Consider the following 22,386-nt stretch of genomic DNA (forward strand, 5'->3'; position numbering starts at 1 on the left):
TAAATTAATACTACAATATTTCATTACTGTTTTGATAAATTAATTATGGTAAATTAATACTTGAATAATTCATTACTGTTTTAATACTTTAAATATGGTAAATTAATACTAAAATATTTCATTACTGTTTTGATAAATTAATTATGGTAAATTAATACTAGAATAATTCATTACTGTTTTAATACTTTAAATATGGTAAATTAATACTAAAATATTTCATGATTGTTTTAATGCATTAAATATGGTAAATTGATACTAAAATATTTCATGACTGTTTTAATACATTAAATATGGTAAATTAATAGTACAATATTTCATTAATATATTAAATATGGTAAATTAATACTACAATATTTTGTTACCATTTAATACATTAAAGGTAAGTTAATACTACAAAATGTAATATATTAAATAAGGTAAATTAATACTACAATATTTCATTACTGTTTAATATGTTAAATATGGTAAATTGACACTACAATATTTTATTAAGGTTTATTATATTAAATATGGTAAATTAATACCACAATATTTCATTACTGTTTATCATGTTAAATATGGTAAATTAATACTACAATATTTCATTACCGTTTCATATATTAAATATGGTGAATTAATACTACAATATGTCATTACAGTTTAATACATTTAATATGGTAAATTAACAGTACAATATTTTATTAATATGTTAAATATATTACATTAATACTACAATATATCATCACTGTTTAATATATTAAATATGGTGACTTAATACTACAATATTCCGTTACTGTTTATTATATTAATATGGAAAATTAATCCTACAATATTTCATTACTGTTTAATATACGAAATATGGTAAATTAATACTACAGTATTTCTTCACTGTTTAATATATTAAATATGATAACTTAATACTACAATACTTCATTATTATATTAAATATGGTAAATTAATACCACAATACTTCGTTACTGTTTATCATGTTAAATATGGTAAATTAATACTACAATATTTCATTACCGTTTCATATATTAAATATGGTGAATTAATACTACAATATGTCATTACTGTTTAATATATCAAATATGGTAAAAAATAGTACAATATTTTATTAATATATTAAATATGGTAAATTAATCCTACAATATTTCATTACCGTATAATATATTAAAAATGGTAAATTAATCCTACAATATTTCATTACCGTATAATATATTAAATATGATAACTTAATACTGCAATACTTCGTTACTGTTTATTATATTAATATGGTAAATTAATACTACAAATTTTCATTACTGTTTTAATACATTAAATATGGTAAATTAATACTGCAATATTCCGTTACTGTTTATTATATTAATATGGTAAATTAATACCACAATATTTTATTAACGTTTAATATAATAAGTAGGGTAAATTAATACTGCAATATTTTATTATACGATTTAATATAATAAGTAGGGTAAATTAATACTGCAATATTTTATTAACATTTAATACATTAAATACGGTAAATTAATACTACAACATTTTATTACTGTTCAATATATTAAATACGGTAAATTACTACTACAATATTTTATTACTGTTCAATATATTAAATATGATAAATTACTACTACAATATTTTATTACTGTTCAATATATTAAATATCGTAAATTAATACTACAATATTTTATTACTGTTTAATATATTAAATATGGTAAATTAATACTACAATATTTTATTACTGTTCAATATATTAAATACGGTAAATTAATACTACAATATTTTATTACTGTTCAATATATTAAATACGGTAAATTAATACTACAATATTTTATTACTGTTCAATATATTAAATACGGTAAATTACTACTACAATATTTTATTACTGTTCAATATATTAAATACGGTAAATTAATACTACAATATTTTATTACTGTTCAATATATTAAATATGGTAAATTAATACTACAATATTTTATTACTGTTCATTATATTAAATATGGTAAATTGATACTACAATATTTTATTACTGTTCAATATATTAAATATGGTAAATTTATACTACAATATTTTATTTGTTGCCTACTTTCATCCCCATGTCAGTTTTTCTTACTCTCTTTACAATTTACTTGTTGATAGACACTTCAAGTCTTTTCTTGCTCTCTTCAATGAATTCTTCATAAAAAATTAGTTTGTCTATTCTGAAAGGAAACTGTGTTTTCGAAGACTTGCCTGGTAGTGTTGGAACTACAATCTGAAAAACAAACTCATTTAGGGTACAGTGGAAATGTGATGTTATACCAAATAACACAAGATTTCCATACTAACATCTTCAGTGAAACTTGTCATTCTTTAACTGGCAAGATATGTACATTGCTGTTCGGTATTTGAGTTTTTACAGATATTATGAAGTTACAGAACACACACGTTAATTGTCACTTTTCTTGAGTTCTGCCATAATGGTTAAACTTGTATTTCAATTCAAACATGCTGCCTGTGGTTAACAATACAAAGACACAAAGTTCACAGTACCTGACAAAATTAAAACAAACCCAATCCAATAAACAAAGTTTCTGTTTGTTTAATTTTCTCTTAATTAGATTAATTATTTCACAAGGATCTTTTTATTAATACTGAAATTTCAGTAGTTTTCCAGGACAATAACTTGAAAACAGGTACATTTACACAAAACTCAAATTAATAACTTAAATATATCACCTCTTTTTATACTTACATCAAGTAAAATAAAGTACACTACCATTACACCATTTACCCAAGTGTAGTAATTTTAAAGTAGCAGTAGACTATGTTAATGTTGTAATGTAGTTAAACTGTTGTCTCTTTCAGACAATTATATTTTCAAAATATAAAATACTAAGGACAAACATGACCCTTTGGAAATTGTGTGTGAGAGAATTTACTTCAAGTATTACAAAATATTTGTACTCTGTTCTTTAAACAATGGATGTGTTTGGATGAGATGTGTGCTGTGGACTTCCATATGTAATAAAATACACTGAATACAGTTTCTGGCCACACATTTATCAAATGAGCATCTGTTTAAAATAAAGAGCAAACAGACTCTGAAAACTAAAAACTATTATTTCACTTTACTTTTTCAAAGTAAAACTTATATAACAGAGTTAAAAGAAACTCAACTTACATATACATACAAGTTCACACACTTACTACTAAGAGAGAGATATAACAAAACAGAACTGTACACTTATTAAGTTGTATTTCAATAACAATGAAATAATAAACAGATCAAGCTAGAATTTGCAGTGATTAAAACTTGTTGTTGTTGTTTTGAGTTACACACAAAGCTACGCAATGGGCTTTCTGTGCTCTGCCCATCACGGGTATCGAAACCCAGTTTTTAGCGTTGTAAGTCCCCAGACATACCACTGACCCACTGAGGGGCAATTAAAACTTTTATAATATATTTTTAAAAAATTTATCCACAGTTAGTGTTATCAACAAAAAAATGATAAAATTATAAATCCCTAATACTGAAATTTAGATGTAACAATTTCCTTCAGTGTACTCTAAGGCTTATATGACAATGTCTGGATGTTTCACCTCTGTTTACATCACGTATGATGGCCTTGTATGCTATGAAAATAAACTTTTAAACTAAGAAATATAAAAGCAGAACTCATCAGCTCCATACATATATACCAAATTAATACAAATTTTTTGGGACCATTTAGTCACAATAATTAACTGTTAAAATTCATTTGCACACTTTTTACCTTACCGTCTCTTTCAAGTTCGTTTTTAACCACTCGGTCACTGTAATGCCTCCTTATGCTCAGCTCTTTCATCTTGATAACAGGCAGGTTCATCTGGACAATAAAGAGGTCATTATAAAAAACTTTGACCTAATCAACTCAGTTGCATATACACACAATAATTTTAATTTAAAGTTCAAACCAAGCAGTATGAAATAAGACATATCTAGGTTCAAACATATTAACTGCTAGAAGAAGGATGTGTAATATCAAACACACTGGAAAATCTGGGAATGTAGTTTAAATCAGAGCCACATTTTTCCCATTTTCCATACCTTTCAATAACCTGGAATGTTTCTAAAAACCTTCACTACTGATTCAGTGTCTTAATTTAGATATATCCAGCATCATAATTTACTCTAATTTAAAGTTTTTAATTTACAAAGTAAATTATTTTACCAAAACAACATACATACAAACTTGTTTCCTTCAGGGGGAAACTGTAAAAGTTAGGAGTAGGAATATGAATTCAATATCATTGAGACATCAACTTGAACAAATCACACATCTTTTACTGTATATACCTAACTATTTTCTTAATATTTCAAGTTTTGATGTTTAAGTCATGCCTAAAGGTTTTCTTTTTATATAGAGATTGATAATATCATAACAATAAAAACTTTTAAACTGATAATAACATGCAAAAAGTTGAAAAACATAAGCTGTAGATGCTGCCAGCCAGTTGTTTTCCTTCTAAACAGCTGTTGAACAAGAAAAACAATAAATGGCAGATGCTGTTAGCCATTTGTTTTCCCTCTAGTCAGCAGTTGAATAAGAAAAAAGTAGCCAGTATGTGCTGCTAGCCAGTTGTCTTCCCTCTAGTCAGCAGTTGAACAAGAAAAAGTAACCATAGGTGCTGTTAGCCAGTTGTATTCCCTCTAGTCAGCAGTTTAACAAGAAAAAGTAACCAGTAGGTGCTGTTAGCCAGCAGTTGAACAAGAAGAAAGTAACCAGTAGGTGTTGTTAGCCAGTTGTCTTCCCACTAGTCAGCAGTTAAACAAGAAAAGAGTATCCAGTAGGTACTGTTAGCCAATTATCTTCCCTCTAATTAGCAGTTGAACAAGAAAAAAGTAGCCAGTAGGTGTTGTTAGCCAGTTGTCTTCCCTCTAGTCAGCAGTTGAATGAGAAAAAGTAGCCAGTAGGTGCAGTTAGCCAGTTTTCTTCCCTCTAGTCAGCAGTTGAACAAGAAAAAAGTAGCCAGTAGGTGCAGTTAGTCAGCAGTTTTCAAGGAAAAAGTAGCCAGTAGTCAGCAGTTGAACAAGTTGAACAAGAAAAAAGTATCCAGTAGGTGCAGTTAGCCAGTTGTTTTCCCTCTAGTCAGCAGTTAAACAAGAAAAAAGTATCCAGTAGGTACTGTTAGCCAATTTTCTTCCCTTTAGTCAGCAGTTGAACAAGAAAAAAGTAGCCAGTAGGTGTTGTTAGCCAGTTGCCTTCCCTCTAGTCAGCAGTTGAACAAGAAAAAAGTAGCCAGTAAGTGCAGTTAGCCAGTTTTCTTCCCCTTAGTCAGCAGTTGAACAAGGAAAAAGTAGCCAGTAGGTGAAGTTAGCCAGTTGTCTTCCCTCTAGTCAGCAGTTGAACAAGGAAAAAGTAGCCAGTAGGTGCAGTTAGCCAGTTGTCTTCCCTCTAGTCAGCAGTTGAACAAGAAAAAGTAGCCAGTAGGTGCAGTTAGCCAGTTGTCTTCTCTCTAGTCAGCAGTTGAACAAGAAAAAAGTATCCAGTAGGTGCAGTTAGCCAGTTGTCTTCCCTCTAGTCAGCAGTTGAACAAGAAAAAAGTATCCAGTAGGTGCAGTTAGCCAGTTGTCTTCCCTCTAGTCAGCAGTTGAACAAGAAAAAGTATCCAGTAGGTGCAGTTAGCCAGTTGTCTTCCCTCTAGTCAGCAGTTGAACAAGAAAAAAGTATCCAGTAGGTGCAGTTAGCCAGTTGTCTTCCCTCTAGTTAGCAGTTGAACAAGAAAAAAGTATCCAGTAGGTGCAGTTAGCCAGTTGTCTTCCCTCTAGTCACTTCTTCAAAATTAGTGACAGTGGCAGATGATATTTTCCACAACAAAGACTGGGTGGCCACATTTAATGGCATTAATTTGACTACTTGTAGATAGAGGATAATCCAAATTAGTAGAAATTAGAAATACCAATTTTTGTTTACCAGTTTAATTATAATTTTGATCAATTTATGTTGCACTGTCCAATTATATTGATCAAATAACCCAGTTTTAGTTCATACTTTAATCTTCCTTGATAAGTCTATTGAAAGAACATTAGTTCAACTAGTTATTTTGGAATATAGGTATTTCAGTCTAGGATACAACAAATAAAATGATCATATAAACACAGACACTGTAACTTCATGGTAGGCATTGTTTCAGTCTCTAAATGGAAACTTAATCTAACCAACTATCAAGTGTGATAAATTAACAAACCATCTACAGTAAAATACAAAATGGAGACTCTCATCAGGAAATTCAAATATATATTAATAATTGTTATTGATAAACAGCATTGTTTGTAAATATGTGTAAGTTCAAAGATAAAAAAATATTTTTCTGACTTTACCAAGTTTTGGGATAAGTTTCCTGCTTTCTTTATTACACATCTACCCCAAAAGCAGTAATATTACCTGGTGGTAAACTGGTAAAATGTATTGATAAAAAATATGCAGTATGAATTTAGAAACTAACTGCATATTTTAGTTAATATTTTGTCACTTTCCTTTTCAAAACAAGTTGTAGAGTTATCAAGATTTCCAATACATGTTACGACTGTTGCATATGAAGTTATTATGAGAGCTTCAAACAGAATGATAAGACGTACAGTTAGATTTTGTTTCCCTAAATCAGCACCAGTTACAAACAATCACCCAGATCTAGCATCAACTGTTTGAAAACATGACTTATACCCTTCTCAAATTGACCTCAGCAATTATTTTTCATATCCAGCAATAAGTTAATATAAAATTGCCTATAAAATATGGTAAATAATTATATCTTAAATCTCATTAATATCACAGATAAGCACAAAAGTTTCAACCAGAACCAAAGAGAAATTATATCTTATGACAGAATACACATATGCACTTCATTTACCAAGTATGTATGGAAGTATTCTTATTTTAACAGTCACTATAATCCAAAGCTGGCTTCATTTTGAAATTCACTACAACAGATAATCTAATTTAATGATTATATCAAAGTTTACTTTCTACATATAATAATACTTCTCTTCCATACAAGTGGAAGTTTGGTTGTCTTTAAACCACTGACATGTCATCTTTGCAAATAACCAAACATGGAAGAGCTAGTGCTTCATGCCACACAATGTTGGTCACTTATGGTAAAAAAATGAGTAAAGTTAGATATATCTTATTCCTGAACTGCTATATATGGAAATTAGGTATTGCAGTCAGTTTCTTTCCTTGTTCTACACAGAATGCACTTAACTTTCTTTGTCATAGCAGATTTCATACCCCTTGTTCTTCACACAGTATATTTCACTTCCCTTGTTTTTTTTATTGTAAATATTACTTTCTTTGTTCTTCACACAGTATATTTTACTTCCCTTGTTTTTTATGCAGCACATTCGAATTTTTTTTCATGCAGTGGACTTTACTTCCCTCTTTTGTTTTTTATAGTAGGTTTCACCGAGTTGCTAATATATCGTTTTTCACTTTTTAAAAAACATACATTCAGTCTTAATTTTGTTACTAGAGAAACACTGTCCTATTAAAGTATATTCTAAAATAGTACTATATAACATTCTGTTCTTGAAGAAACTTCTAAGTACATTTAATACGTAAAGTATGTCTGACAGTAGCGTCTCCCAAACGAGAGATTTAATTCTGAAAACAGGAATACATCCCATATCTAGCATATTCTCTCATTTCCTAGAGTTCTAATAACTGAACTTTGAAGACAGTAGTTGAAACAGTGACAGTTAATTATATTTTAGGTCATTGAATTCCCAGTATCAACAGCCAATTTGTTACTAAATTATTTGATAACAATCTTAAGCCACTTCTACTTGATATATGACCTAGACTCTCTCTCTTTTTGTTTTTCTGACATCTCTAATAGCATAAAGTAAAACAATTTACCCGTTTATCAACTAGATTAAATCACGTATGGCAGGGTTCCTTAACAGGTAAAATCAAACTATCTATAAGAGTTATGGTAATATTCAGGTATTATATTAGTCTTTTTTAATCAACATAAAACAAACCAGCACAGATTTTGAAATCAACGAGGTTTCAGTTGGGTTTTATTGACGTGGTAACGCACAACCATGTGATATGCAATACAGATGAGATCATGATGTGCGAAAACAGACGTTTTGTGGACATCGGGTAGGTAAAATTGGTTAACAATAGCAGATGTATTCTAAACTTTTCTCACCTCTGTAAATAAAATGTATCTCTTCTTATTTGTAAGCACATAACATAAACTTTAAGTGTAACTGCTATAAGTGCTAATCATGAGGGGAAAATGTCCCCTTCCACCTATATGCATACATCAACAATACTAATATAAATTAGATATTCTTGAATTATTACAGATATTTGAAAATTAAATTACAGTAAGGTATAACAGTAATTACTAGTTCTTCTCACCAAATACAATTTATCTTCTTTCACCTTACACAACGTCGTAACTGAAATTGTTGAGCGCCTATAATTTATGGTGTTTTTATATGTATAAACAGGGTATAATTCTAATCCCCCACAGGTGGGAGATAGTTCTATAAGTATGCTCATCAGCCGTAGTAATAGCACTAGGTGGATGGTGCCAGCTATTTCTTATCTCCGTCTAATTACTTTTAAATTTAAAATCTTAATGTCAGTTAAGAATTAGTGCGTTTACCATCATGTTTAGCATGGGTTAAGATGTAATAAATCCTTAGACGTATTTAAAATCACATTTTTAGTATTAAAAATAGAGTGAGATTTTTATTGTTAAAATATATGTAATTAAATACGAAACCTGTGAAATAAAAAATAGTCACTTAACTAAATAAATAAATAAGTTGAGCGTATATTATATTTAATTAAGCCTAACGTTGAAGTTATAGTACCAATGACAGACAAAAAGTAAATAAAACATACTCTCATTCTTACTTCGCAATCAGTGTACCGTTTACTTGCTACACCACGTGTAGGTTGAATCAATTTCTAGAAAATTTGCTGGAACTGCTTAAGCATCATCTAAAGTTTGCTTTTAGGTTGAAGGCGACACATCGTAGCTTGTGGTAGTTTTCTTTCTGTTACTATATTTGTTTAATATATATACATCACGAAATTCTGTGATCTCGGTTACTTGAGTGCAACTTGTCGCATCTGGTGGTGATTTTCCTTCTGTTGCCATATCTGTGTATTCATACTATAATGGAACTCTTGCTTATATGATACAGACCAAACTTTTTATTATGCAATGTGCAACCTCAACTTCGCTAAATTATTACCCTGTGTCCACGTAGATTTGCAATAAGGATCACGACTTTTACGTTTCACGTCCATTTTCTGTCATGGTGTGGCCCGGCATGGCCAAGCGCGTAAGGCGCGCGACTCGTAATCTGAGGGTCGCGGGTTCGCGCCCGCGTCGCGCCAAACATGCTCGCCCTCCCAGCCGTGGGGGCGTTATAATGTGACGGTCAATCCCGCTTTTCGTTGGTAAAAGAGTAGCCCAAGAGTTGGCGGTGGGTGGTGATGACTAGCTGCCTTCCCTCTAGTCTTACACTGCTAAATTAGGGACGGCTAGCACAGATAGCCCTCGAGTAGCTTTGTGCGAAATTCCAAAAAAAACAAAACAAAAAACAAACTGTCATGGTGCAAATATCACGTCATGAGTATGTCACAAGCGGATTTTATGCACTGGCGCCATCTGTATAAATATAATTGTACTGTCTGTTGTATGTCCATGTAAATAACTGGAAGGGTGTGGATGGATCTTCACCAGAACTAGTAAGGAGGTTCGACAGATCCATGGGGGAAAAAAAAACCCACAAATTTTCAGTTTTGCATCTTACGGTTTTATGAGTGTTTCTTGCGGTTTTTTAAACCACTATTTTGCCCCTGTTGATGGATCTTTAACAAATTTGGCATGAAGATTTGTTTGGTCCATGAAAAATACATACAAATATACGGTTTCACATTATGCGTTTTGCTGTTTTTATGAGCGTTTTGGTTGTTTTCTAATGATATATGTAAAGGAAACAACTTTTCATGTACTAAGATAACCTATCATTAATCATGAATTTACATAACTTCCGTCCAGGGTGAGGTTACTCTAGCTAGCATATACTAAGTTGCAAAAGTATCAAATGATTTGTTTGTTTGTTTGTTTTTAATTTCGCGTAAAACTACACGAGGACTATCTGTGCTGGCCGTCCCTAATTTAGCAGTGTAAGACTAGAGGGAAGGCAGCTAATCATCACCACCCACACCCAACTCTTGGGCTACTCTTTTACCAACGAATAATGGGATTGACCGTCACATTATAACGTCTCCATGACTGAAAGGGCGAGCATGTTTGGTGCGACGGGGATTCGAACCCTCGACTCTCAGATTACGAGTTGAACGCCTGCGAAAATATCACCCAGCAATTTGATATATGAAGAATTGTTTTGTCTTGGCTATAACCATCTGTAATTTTGTAACAAAAAATAAGCTATTTCTACTGGTAAGAGTAAATTTACACAAATAAATTTCATTTTTAAACTATAGTTAAAAATTATATATGCCTTTTCATACTCATATTTTTTCCATTATATTAAATTAACTTGTAGATATTGGAGATAAAAAACAATGTTTTAAAATTTATTTCCAAGTTTAAAATAGATACCTATGTTTTTGTTTATTAAAAAGGAATTAATATACATATATAAGGGTAAAATTCATTTGAATAAATAGGTGATCAACCTTTCCCTTTTTTTAAACTTAATTATATTCCTTATACATTATTATAAAATGAATTTATCTCGCAAGAATATCCTAAGGCACAATTTGTTTGTTTGTTTTGAAGTTTGAAACAAAGCTACACAATGGGTTATCTGTGCTAACCACGGGTATCGAACCTGGTTTCTAGCGTTGAAAGTCTGTAGACTTGCTGCTTTGCCACTGAGAGCACCTAAGGCCGGAACGTCTCGAGATAAATTCATTTTATAATAGTGTATAAAGCGTTTTTGTTCAGTTAATTAGAAAGTTAACTTGTTCATTTTTTCTTTAGAAATTGTATTCTCTATTTTATCGTTTTAAGTACTGTCACTAATTTTTCAAACTTTTGAAAATGAAATTATTTTAAATTCTCCAAGCATATTCAAGTAATATTATAATTCTATTATGTTGGGAAATTCATCTCAGTTAGTTAAATCAACTGCAATCTATATGCTCCCAAACAGTAAACGTTTAACCATATCAGTAAGAAGGTAACTTAAATTTAATTTGGACGCTGTTAGCGGACTTTTTACATTGTAAGAAAAGCCTAAGCACAAACTTAGACGTTGGAACATAGTATATCAAGTGCTAACATCTGCTTTATTGAAAGAACCTCATAAAACATTACAGTTTCCTATTACACTACTGTAGTCTTCCCGGTGGGACTTAGAAACCTAATAGTTGGGATTCGATCAACGAGAGAGGACAAAACAGATATCTCACTGTGGTTCTGCTCTAAATTAAATAAAAAATACTGACATAATTTGTAAGTGATATGAAAATTAATTCTTTCCAAAGATTTGAGTATAGACGATATGCATTTACGTAAACAATAGTTAAGATTTTTGTGTTTTTATGCTTTAGTATGAATTATACCTTAGAAATTGTAGACTGTTTTACCACGTCTCTCATTATAAAATAAACATCAATCTTTCTCGACGCGGAATAGTGACTTATAGAGTCGCTCCGAGTTTGTTTTTTTTTATTACAAACTTTTAGCTTGTAGCTCTAACTCTTGGCAGATTTGAGATTCAATTACAACCACAACAGACAAAAGATGTGGGAAAAAACTCAGTATTTCAGACTTAAATATTATTTAAACAAGTTTCAATTGCAAATGCTGTTTTTTTGTTGTTTTTTTTGAAATGCACGTAGCACAGCTGAAATGGCTGCTTTTGTATTTGAAGTAAAACGTGCTCGACAGATGGCGTCAAAATAGATTGGTAAAGCGGGACTAAACAGCATACTACAGTTATCAGCAAAAACTGTAATTTAACACGTTGAGCAGTTTCTAAACTCTTAGACAAAACATTTTTTAATTTAAATTCACAAACAGGAAACTAATTTTTCACAATAAACAGTGGTTGCCCTAGTGAGGTTTATAATGAATACTAAATAATGACGAGAAACCCACTTAAAGTAAAAATCTATATTAAAACGGCTGGTATGGGTATTAAAACTTTTATTAAAATAACGTAGAGAACAACGTTTCTACCTTCTTAGGTCATCTTTAGGTTAACAAAGAGAGTTTGCAACTGACCGTTGCCGGGCACGTGTCTTAGGGACGAGAATGTAAACGGGTGCGGGATTGTAGAGGGCGTTGCAATATATGCTAGGTAATTAATTAGTATTGATATAAAGGTGTTCCTTTATATTGGTTTAATTTTGGTTTTAGTTGTGAATACTTGTGGAATGTCAAATTACGGTGATCTTGACATTATAAGATAATAATAATAGTTTGTTTGTTTTGTTAAATCTGACAAAACCATTCGAGGGCCATCTGTGCTCGTCGTCCCAAATTCTGAGGTGATAAAGTAGAGTTAGCCACCAACTCTTTTACCAACGAGTAGTGGGATCGACTGTAACATTATAATCATCCATTTTAATTATTTAGAAAAACACCCAAAACTTTAAGAAAAAAATACATTTACTAAGCTATACTCATTACCGATTGATTTTTAATTTTGACCTAAATAGGCATAGCTGTTATCAAAAGATGATATTAATTAATAACACTTGGTTGATTTTTCGAACTATTGTAATAAAACGTTTTCTTTCTAATTATTGGAATGAAATGTTTCAAGTTATTCTTTCATTTGACCTTGAGATGCTAATGTATCAATTACCTTATCACACATCTAGATGTAAGAGTTGTTCTGGACTCGAATGAATTTTTTTACAGTATGATATTTAAGTTTTGTTTTTATTATTACTCTAATACTTTCATGAGGCTGAATATCTATTTTTTAAAAATTCTATCTTGTGGTAAACTGTTACCTTCAAATGATTTTAACATGTGTTAATATCATATCGAGCCCTTGAGAAAGATGTAAATTGAAACTTTTGATATTCTAATATTTATTGCTAAAAACTTGAGAAAGCTTTATCTAATTAGTTTTACTAATTGTTAAGTACACATTTTGTACTTATCAGAAGTTAGTATTGGTTATTGGGCTATTTATTTACAAGAAATGGGTCGGTTTAACAAAATATATATATTAATAATTTAAATGCTAATAAATAGCGCTTTTTATTGTTTTTAACGATAAGAAAAAGTTGAATATTCCGTTGAGAAACGGAATGAACAAACAGTCAAACACAGAAAGTTATGTACATGTTCACAAAATCCTCACTCCACGTGCAGACATACTTCTCTACTTACACCTCTCTATCTCTCTTCGCGAGCTTTCACTCCATTTTACCTTATTTGGAAGTCCCGGCTTCTGACGTCAAATGACGTTATAAAACAGTCAGATTCTACATACCAGCAAGTGAACGCGGTGCTTTAGTGTGCCAATTCTGAAACTTGATGAATTTGTATTTTCTACGAACGTACAGCTCACATGATGTTTCTCTAAGGACATAAGAGGGTATTACGTGGTCAGAATCTTCAAAAAATAATTTTTAATATCCCAAAAAGAGCGACCGGAAGTAAACAGCGGCTTAGAAGTAGTTAGTCAGTCAGCGATACAGAAATTGTTTTTATTTCGAGAAAACTTTTCTGGCCATATATAGAAGAAAATATTTGAAAATTATATCAAAGGAAACACGGTTATCTAATTGTGCAATATAATAAAATCCATTAATTGACAAATAGCAATAAACAAAAGATAATAAACATCATTAGGAATTAATTAATGTTTTTATTGTAATGGTTAAAACTAGTGTAATTCTTGATAAAGTTGTTTCGTGAAATATTGTCTTTAGTAATGATTATATATGATACATTCATAAGATACGAATAAGTCGTTATTTATTATTTGTGAAATGTGTGCGTTTTTTTATAGTAAAGCCACATCGGGCTATCTGCTGAGCCAACCGAGGGTAATCGAACCCCTCATTTTAGCCGCATAAATCCGTAAACTTTCCGGTATACCAGCGAGGGACAGTTGTGAAGTGTAGCATGTTGTTTATAAAGCTCACCGTATTTGACAGAAACAAGTTTAGTTTAAAGGATTGTGTAAATAATGCGCTTAATAAATTTCGAACTACATGCTCAGAAGAATAAGTTTTAACTTTGATTTTTCAGAAATATTTGTTTCGTTTTGTTTTAAGCCAAGAATGTCATTAATACATCGTAAACCTAAAACATGTTAAGCCTAAACTTGTAACAACTTATGCCTAAAAGTGTTATTAAATTTGGTACTGCCAAGCAGGTTTTACAGTTAGGTGTAGAGAAAAATAGTCTTTATAGAAACAGTAAGTTACAGCTTTATCGGATAGAAAATGTTCTAAAATTGAATAGTATATGTGTTTTGTAAAATAAAGATTGGCAGCCATTTGTTATTTTAAGTGTCTTGGTAAATACAATGAGGTCTTTGTCAGCCAGTCAGTCATTTAATCACCATTTCACTAATGTGACCTGTAATACTATTCCCAAAGATATATATAGCACAAAGTGCACAACCCATGTATATTAGGGTATATCCAACAAAACAGTCACAAGTGATTGCAACACTTCTGACCGAAAGGGCAAATTTCCATATATTTTTCCGGGCAAGCTTAGAAGCAAAAAGTATGGTGATTCGGCAATTTTTACTTAAAAACTGGTAGCAGAAGTTTCTACAATACCAGCAACTTTTCAGTTTATATTGGAGCTTAATTAAAAGCTTAATAGAGATCCGGGAAAGTTAAGAACTATCTGGTAACATTTATTTTCCATATGTCACTAAACGTTTCCTAGAAAAACAGTTGACCCTAAGAAGCAACTGGATCGCCAGTACACGTGCTCTTTCAACCTCTTCACGTGCGTATAAAGGCACATGAGATTTCTGATGTCATTCGTCGAGTTGCGCGCTCCGAATATTTGACTTAGATAAAACACGAGAAATGAATTTATCTTGGTACATCAGTATGTTCTCGATAATTATGATTTTATAACATGCCATGATACTGTAATGTAATGTGATTTGTTCTTAATTAGACTCTAAATCTCTAAGTATACATCTTCTCCTCTGGTGAGTACAGTCGGTGACCGATTGGACTTCGGAAAGTTCGAGTTTTTTTCTTTTCTCTCTTTTTTCAAACTTGACTAAAAATAAAATAATTTTTTCTGTAATTTTTAGAATTTTCCCAGAAACGTTATTTAGCTTGTGCTTTATCCACCGCAAGGAATCGAATCCAGGAATGTAGCATTGTAAAAACGTAAACTTACCTCTCAGAAATAGTTTTGAAACTGATTTAAATCTACAAAATAATTTAAGAATTCAGTCGAATTATAATTCACACACACTGTCTTTATACAATAACTTGAATATATAAAATATCTAATTTTATGTATTGGAAAAAGAAAATAATTGTTATTTTAAAATTCAACGGAGATTTAATAACACGAACTTGATTATGTAGATACGACCATCTCTCATTTTAAAATAGTGGCCACAGGTTAAGTTAGTTTGTTTGTTTGTAATTAAACACAGTGTGCTATTTGTGCTCTGCCCACCATGGGTATCGAAGTTTAAATTTGTTCGTTATGTCCGTGGTGGGCAGAGCAGAGTTAGCCCACTGTGTAGCCCAGTGATTAACTTCATTCCAACACTAAGTCGTTTTGCGCCTTATTCAAACAAATTAGTAATAATAAACAATTACCTGAGATACAGCTAAGCGAATTTTTCCTCGTGACAAACAGCGTGTTTTACCTGTTAGTAGATGTTTGAGAACGTCGCTTTTGTTACATGTTTTATAGTTCGTAAAATATCCACCATAGGACGTAACGCAAAAGGTCGTCGAACTAAAGAAAGGCTTTCTTAGTCCACGTAGGGCAAGGTGGACGTGAAATGTTTACTCCCAGAACATTTTGCCCCATTTGAAGTTAGTTTGGAATATGACGTAATGTGTCCAGATATTCAGAACGAATTCTATACGTATGATGTATATCATATTAACAAGGACGAGTTATTATTATTATTTGTTTTTATCCTTTAAAGGGCGTCAAAATATCATTACCTGCGTGAACAAAAGAGTGGTATATTATGAAATATTAAATAACTTCAATAATTTTAACAAGTACTTTTAGTGCATTAAACCTGATATCGTTCATCCAACTTGCTTCCAACCCAAAGTTACTTATACCCCTAGTTATAAAGACACCTGTTTGTTCAACAGACCTCTCATTCCATGGAGTTACCAACCCATTTCTTCATCACCAAGTTACACGATCTTTCTTCTCATTTAACAACCAGTACATCTCTTCATTCACCTAATTAACAATCAATTATTCCCACATTCAATTACCAGATCATTTCCAATTTAAGCACATTTCTCTCTTCACCAGCTACCAATATACCTACCCATCCACCTAGTTACCATTTCACCTTCTATTAGTTACCAATATACCTACCCATCTTCCTAGTTACCATTTCACCTTCTATTAGTTACCAATATACCTACCCATCCACCTAGTTACCATTTCACCTTCTATTAGTTACCAATATACCTATCCATCTACCTAGTTACCATTTCACCTTCTATTAGTTACCAATATACCAACCCATTCACCTAGTTACCATTTCACCTTCTATTAGTTGCCAATATACCTACCCATCTACCTAGTCATCATTTCACCTTCTATTAGTTACCAATATACCTACCCATCTACCTAGTTACCATTTCACCTTCTATTAGTTACCAATATACCTACCCATCTACTTAATTACCACTCAAGCACCGAATAATCTAATTACCAATCCATGTGGTTCGACATCGTCGCGTCGTTATGACACTCGATGTACTGTAACAATGAACATCACTACAATGTTAAACCGTACTCAGAGATTACCTGCTACTCTGTAACAATGAACATCACTACATTGTTAAACTGTACTCAGAGATCACCTGCTACTCTGTAACAATAAACACCACTACATTGTCTTGATATAATTTAGGATCGCCTGTTATATTATCCCAGTGTTTACAAAGATCAGTTCTGTTACACTGTTAAACCACACTCGCAGGTAACATTAATGTATTAATAATATATCCAGTACTAAACATTTAACTGTAAATCGTATCCGATGCTATTTCAGACTGATTTAGTGTGGGTTTCAAACTATAACTTCCAATCACATACGTGTGTGAGGGAAAGAATGGAGGGATAAAGACACCGAGAACACGACCTCGATGTCCTCACGGCTATTTACGGTCACGTTTGGTTTTTGTAAGCTTCATAACAAAAACAAAATGAACACGTAAGACAGCTAAGTCTTAATTTTTTGCACGTGAAGACTACAGCGCCGCGTATCGGGCCATCATCAACATTTGTAGAAAATGTATATTTTTGATTCCTAACTTACATTACAGTTTCATTGCTTAACGTTTGTCATAATGGAATCCTTGATAGAAACATTGGCTAACATTTATTGCTGTTCTTCTAACGTAACTTTTATATTATTTCATAGTTTCGGATTACACTTAACCGTTTGGATTTGCTATGAAGAAACACGTTCGTTATCACTTGAATGCTGAATTTCGTAGTTTGAACGAATCAGAGTTGCGACATCACATATATGCAGAAAGCAAACGTCAAAAACTGAGGGCTCAGCGACCAATCGATTATATGTGCCTGGAAGTCTATGATGACTCAGAACGTGCAAACTACCACGCGCAACAGCTGTCATTTCAGCGACCTTAATACCAGACGTACATTCTTACAAATCTCACCTGCCTTTCTGAAAACTAATAATTCGTTTTATTAAATAAAACACATTTAGGTTTTCTGTTGCATTGTAAATAATGTTCAAGTAGTGTTACATTAAGCTAGATGTATAAAGGTATATATATACATGTATGTTCTTTAAAAAAACAGCAAAGCTTAGCTTCAAAGAAATTGAGTAGTTTTTCCATTATGGCGGCCGTGGCTTGAATTTTATTCCATGATGAACAACTAGAAAATTTAAAGGTTAATTAAATATTTTGGTATCAACGCCTTTTTCAGTGGCTCAATGGTAAGTTCGAAAGCTTACAATTCTAAAACCCGTTTATTTGTGTTTAACAATGCACAAAGAAATTGTTTTAGCGTTCCCTTTAGTGGAACCCGCAATTTTAACTCTATTTTGTACGATTGAAGGCGAGAATTTTCTACCCTTAAATAAACTTAGGGTTAGTGTTTTCTGTTTTAAATATTCACCATTCACGAATTGTTTTCTGTCTATTTGTGAATAGAAACATCAAATGCGAAACTAAACAGTCTGATAAGCTGGCATTTAACGTAGATGACTGTAGTACATTGGAACACAACTCGTGCCTTTTCCTGCTTCACCTCTACATGGCAAACATTCCCCAGCCTGGCGTTCTTCAGGTGGTTGTGATTAGGGTTCAGGAAACGTCATATAAACAACGCTTTACGAGTCTACCTTTTAAAGTTTAAAACTCTACATGTACGCTGTTGCATTCACGCGAGCGCTTTGTTATGTGGGCGAGAGTCGAGTGGCTAGCTTGTTTTAAACACTAAGCTACACCATGGGGAACTGAATTCCGGATGTCTGCATTACGAGTCCGTAAAATTCACAAGATAAATTACACCGACTGTTGCTTATGTAATAAACTTGTTGTTTTTACTTTTCCTTTATATTAATCTCTTTTAAAGCCTAATTCATTCGCCAACCTGAGATTTTCCCAAAATTTATGCGTAGTCCAGTGGTTTAGCATGCTGGGTTTTAAATCCGAATTTCTGTAACTTGTGTTCCATTTCCATCTACGAAAAAAATAGAGGTCTATACTTTAGGTTCCTGGTGCCTGCGAGCGTTAAAAGAACGTTAATTACCATTATCTGATTAGAATAGCTCACGTCTGGACGGTGATCAGTGTTGACTGGCTGCATTCTTTCTGTAATTCATCACTTCAAAATTAACAACTGATAACCATAGTTAGTCTTCCAGTAGTTTTGTATGAAATCCAATGAACAATAACAATAAAAAATTGCACAATTTTCATTAAAAAAGGCTTAAGAATGGAATTCGATATTCGAGTTGTCAAAGGAACGTAAGTATTGCTTTTCAGAGTGCGAGATGTCTAGAACGTTTAGAAACTAATATGTACTAGTTCGGTGGTTCCCAACCTTTTTTATGCCCCGCACCTCTAAAAAAAATTAATATGTTCTCGCACCCATTACAGTAATTATTTATTTGAGAATAAAGTTGAAGATGGCCAAAACAACTGTTATCTCGCACACCTTGGGGGTGCGAGTACCCCTGGTTGGTAACTACATTTCGATCGTAATTCCAATAGTATTTTATCATTGGACGAGGTTGGACCAGCTTAGGAGATTTACGTTACTCCTAAATGTATTTGGTAATCTAAAAATGTAAATCCTGTTGCGGTGTCACACTCTGCGCTTTGGGACCATTGGTGCGTTATAAGAGTGATGGTCAAATCCTATTACTCTTTGCGAGAACAATGAAATGACATAAAAGTTGGCGGTGGGTGCTATTGATTAGCTGCCTTCCCTCTAGTCTACCAGTTCAAGATGAGAAAGCTAAATATAAATACACATTTCTGTAACTTTGCGCGAAATAATAAACAAAGTAACAATGCTTAAATCGAACTGAATATTGAAAGAATAAATAGATTCACTTGTTGAACTAGAATACCACAACGTTGTCAAGTGTACTAGATACAAACAATGCAGTGACACAAAACACTCTTAAGTAATGTCTGGGATCCTTCAGTATAAGAAGGCGTAGTGGTCGTAAATCTTTAACGAGGAAAACGAAAATCATGTTTGTTGAATTTCTCCCAACGTTACACGAGGGATATCTGCAATTGTTGTCCCTAATCGTAAAGTGTTAGGTTAGAGAGAAGGCAGATAATCATCACTACCCACCGCCAACTCTTGAGACTGTTTGGCAAATAGAAAATAATTTGACTGTAACTACTATAACGCACCCAGGGCAATAAAGTGCGGAGGGCGATTGTTTTCTTGCAGTAACGGGACACGAACCATGGAAAATTATATATACAGTCCAGCACGTTGATTTCCAAGCGATCGACCCTAGAAGTACGAGATTACGTATTTAAAACACGTGTATTTAATGTATATTTTTCATTCAGAGAATTTAGTATTTCTATTTTGAACAGTTGCCTATTGACTTAACAGCCTAGCCAAAGACTTCAAGATTCAGACTTAGCCATCCTTAATTAGGAATGCTTAGAAAGGCAATCAATCAGAAGCAATTGCTGCCTACACGATAATTATTAACCACATAAAAAATTAACTATCATACGGTATGCTCAAACCTTGGGCCTTTAGACACGCATCCCGGGACTGAAGCCACTGGATCAGGCTTTACCATTAGGTGTTGGATAGGTTAGATGCGTGAGAAGTTAACTTTTAAAAATGAATTTTATTTCTTCTAAACTGGTTTTATGAGCATGGTTCCTATTCATACTCTCGATCACTTAATTTCAAAGACATTCAAATTTTATTAATGCATTTTTCATCAATAAATTATCAACTTCGTAGACTCCTGGTGTCTTAGTAGTAATCTTAAGGTAAACATTAACAGGCAACATTAGAGTGACGTAGCAGACACTCACAAATCAGATTGACTTTTGATTATTTTACTCAAAGCTACTCAAGGGATATATATCTCAGTTGTGCCCACTACGAGTATCGAATCCTGACTTTTAGTATTATAAGCTGAGTCACTTGTGGACGTTTGCAATGGTAGGCTCTAATTTAGAAGTCATAGGCCAGAAGGAAGACCGCAATTCAACACCATCCGCCGCCAACTCTTAGATTACTCTTTATCACCGAATAATGGGATTGATCATGACTTATAACGTCTCCACGACTAACAGGTCAAGCATATTTGGTGACGGGACTCTAGCCCGCGACCGACGTATGATACATTGACACCTGCTGTAACTCACATTCAGTAACATAATATTAAACAAAACTAAGAAAGGAAGAAACAAGTACAATAAAAGCTAAAGTGAACCAATACATACTCTGAATAGCACACATCAACAAAGTAGTTATTTCACTCGATCATCTGTTGTGAGATTATCTTCAAGTCATTCAGATATTCGCCCTAAACAAATACGTTACGTTAAAGACACTTCAACATTTGCGGCTACCTGTGCTGTACCTACCACGAATATCGAAACCCTGTTACAAACCTCCAGCCCTCATATTGAGTCTTCAGATGGGACATCGGTAAGCCTATCGAATTACAACGTTAAAATCCAGGGTTCGATTCTTAGTAATGAACATCGGAGATAGCCTAATGTGACTGCTATAAAAACAAACTTATCGCTGAGCCTCTTGGAAGGGGGAGATATAGACGTAAAGTAATAAGTTAGTTAATTATTTGAATCCACTCGAGATAAGGTTTAATCAGATAAAATCAATCACCAAACACTGAGTCATACATTTTGAGAGCTGTTGTCTAACTGCAAAATCGTGGTAAAACTGGCAGGTTTATAAAATGTAGTAGGGCTAACAGTTCTGGGGTTAGAACACATAACATACTAGATATATTTCTTGCACTTTAAACTGTGCAAGTTTAATAAGTTAATCTCTTATTTTAAATGAACGACTGGTGGGTGACAGGTGCTTCTGGCTAGCTGTCTTCCATGTGGTCTGTAATTCAAAACTGGTAGTCTTGGTAGTGTTTTCAGACATAAAAAAAAAAAAACGAAACAAAGAACAAAACGTCAGATTTCAGCTTTTGGCAGTTACAATAGTTGATAACGAACTGAAAATCGGATGTAATGCAATTGAAGGGATGTGATTCTAGTTGTTCTGAATTTTAGCTCAGAGCTACACAATGGGCTATCCGCTCTCTGTTTACTATGGGAAATCAAACCCTGGATTTGAAGAGTAAGTGAGGTTGCACGTAAGTGGAAATTCTGTTTTTCATTTTCCTTAGCCTTTAATTAATCGTTTTGTTTCCCGGTAGGTCAATGGTCAGTTCACGGAATTCCAATGTTAAAATTCGGGCCTCGATTCCTTGCGGTGGACAGAGGGCAAAGTAACCCATTATAGTAGCTTTGCGCTAAAACACAAATAAACCGATTTTTTTTTGTGTTTTGAATTTCGCGCAAAGCTACTCAAGGGCTATCTCCGCTAGCCGTCCCTAATTTAGCAGTGTAAGACTAGAGGGAAGGCAGCTAGTCAACACCACCCACCGCCAACTCTTGGACTACTTTTTTATCAACGAATAGTGGGATTGATCGTACCATTATAACGCCCCCACGG

General features: G+C 32.8%; 1 protein-coding gene across 13 annotated transcripts in view; it reads right to left on the reverse strand.

Moving 5' to 3' along the window:
* The window catches only part of LOC143257220 (uncharacterized), a 33,282-nt gene extending 17,124 nt beyond the window's left edge, over positions 1–16,158 (reverse strand). For 3 of the 13 annotated variants that reach the window (XM_076515617.1, XM_076515618.1, XM_076515616.1), the window contains exons 1-2: positions 8,370–8,526; positions 3,737–3,824 (exon numbers count right to left, since the gene is read on the reverse strand). The gene's annotated coding sequence lies outside the window, so the exon portion shown is untranslated. Of the gene's footprint in view, positions 1–3,731; positions 3,825–7,856; positions 8,090–8,154; positions 8,255–8,369; positions 8,529–8,861; positions 9,263–15,776 lie in introns of those variants that run through there. The other 10 variants (XM_076515627.1, XM_076515623.1, XM_076515624.1 and 7 more) reach the window with 8 other exon arrangements.
* Between the last annotated feature and the right edge of the window lie 6,228 nt (positions 16,159–22,386).

Source organism: Tachypleus tridentatus, chromosome 7 (assembly GCF_004210375.1).
Source record: "Tachypleus tridentatus isolate NWPU-2018 chromosome 7, ASM421037v1, whole genome shotgun sequence".
Taxonomy (NCBI): domain Eukaryota; kingdom Metazoa; phylum Arthropoda; class Merostomata; order Xiphosura; family Limulidae; genus Tachypleus; species Tachypleus tridentatus.